Genomic DNA, 2,145 nt, shown 5'->3' on the forward strand with positions numbered 1-2,145 from the left:
ATTCAACACCTCTGATTTGTGAAGCTTGCAGAAAATGCTGCTACACTGACTGTTGGCTGGCATGTCTTGCCGTATGAGGTTATGGGCATCGTAAAGAGCAGGGAAATTGTATGGCCCAGATTTAAAACTAGAGCGATCAGAGTAAGATCCTTATTCTGCAAATGGAAATGTGTAAACTAATATTTTTCTTAGTATTGCAGTGTAACAAAGAGAAATACAGTGAAAAATAATTACCTTCCACCCAGATAGAAACTGGAAGGAAAAAAGCATACACTCTCTGGGAGTCTTGGGAACATATAGGTTTGGAAAGTAAAATTCCACTTTGTCATATCTTTTCTTTCATAGCTATTACGATGAAGAACTTTGCTGGAAAAGCAACAAAGAACTGGCAGAGATTGTCTAGAGAGGTTGTTAAATCTCCCTCACTGGAGATATTCAAGAACCATCTGGACAAAATCCTGTGCCTTGTGCTCGAAGATGACCCTGCTTGAGCAGGGAGGCTGGACCAGATGACCCACTGAGGTCCCTTCTTCTAAGTTGTCTGATTCTCTGATTCTGTGATTATGACATGCACAACATAAATCATTTCTTCATAGCTTTGGGGTTATCTACACCTAATCCCAAATAATCTAATATTTACTCCAATACTAAAACAATCTTCTATTTTAAAGCTAGGTCAAGCCCTGCATTTAACTAAGCCCCAAGTTTTTATTACTCTCTGAGTCAGGGCTAAAAGTATTTAACAGCTGTGATCCTTACAGATCAGCCTCCAAGGCCATTAAAAGAACACCAGCATCAATATAAGAACAAACTATATAGGGAGCTTCTTTAATTTGGAAACATTCAGTTTTTTAGAATCTAATCACCAAGTTGCTCTCAGGCTGTCCCAGAATCTTCCCAGGAGGTGACTTCAACTGCACGCATGCGCATACACCAGGGAAAGGCAGAGAGGACCCTGAGGTGGAAACCTAGTAAATGAAAAGGCCTTACATGATCTGAGGTACCAGGTCCATTTGCAAAGCCTGGTGAGCTGACTTCATTATTGGCTGCCTCAGGTTATCTGGGTAGACAGTGACAGATCATTTTGTAGGGCCTGAAGGGAGCCAGATCAGTCTGCTTAGAAAAACAAATAAATCCAGGACTGATACTGAGTTTAAAAAAGATTTACAAGGCTCATTGGTGCATGTGGCCTTTCATCCTCTCAGAGGGGATTTTGGCTGTTAGCCCTGTATGGTTACACTGTTTCACAATTGCTGCAATCTGAAAAGTGAGTATATTATTTTCTTCTGACTGCAGGAAGTTTGGGGTTGTATTTTTTTGTTTGTTTGTTTTTGTTTGGTTTTTTGGGAGGGTTTTTGTGTTTTTTGGTGGGTTTTTTTTTGGTTTTTTGTTTGTTTGTTTGTTTGTTTTTGTTTTTTACTAACATCTGCACAGTAAACAGACACCAAATGGCATATAAATAGAGAAAGGAAGGATCTTTTACAAAAAGATCACATAAAAGAAAGCATAAATCTTTTGATGTCTGACCTTTTAGTTATAGATTTCCAGGGACAGATTGAATAAACAGAACTCATCAAATTGTTGAAAGAGTTATGTCTTCCATTCTGCATAAAAAAAGGCAACTATGCTTCTAAATAAGATAGAAAACACACAGAACCATTATTTTTTTAAAACACAGACACTTGGCATCTACATAATATATTAGAAATTAAAATGTATTTTTTCTCTATTAACAAAGCTTTTAATCTTAAACAATAGTGTTTAGATACAAGTTAGAAATAGTAAAAAAATGTTGAATGAAAGGTCTAATTAATGGTTGTTCTCCTTTAACCTATGGGAGATCCAGGAAAAAATACCAAACCAAACCCAGGTATTAGTGATAGAAAATGTAGGATGATGTGGTGGGCTGCACAGAGTTTAGTTTTCTCTTTTGGTGTTGATTTATTTTGACTGCTATTTACATGATTCATAAGATTCAGAGAAACACAGTTTACACCTAACTTCCATATAGTCCTAATCGTAGTCAATAGAATTAGTAGCTGTCATCCTTCACTAGAATGTACAAAAATAGAGGAAAAAGGTGGGGAAAAATTGTAAGAAAATAATAACAAAAAGGGTGGCATTGCATATTAGAAGCAATATCCA

Source organism: Chamaea fasciata, unplaced genomic scaffold (assembly GCF_029207755.1).
Source record: "Chamaea fasciata isolate MVZ Bird 193981 ecotype frontalis unplaced genomic scaffold, bChaFas1.0.hap1 SCAF_4, whole genome shotgun sequence".
NCBI classification, from domain to species: domain Eukaryota; kingdom Metazoa; phylum Chordata; class Aves; order Passeriformes; family Sylviidae; genus Chamaea; species Chamaea fasciata.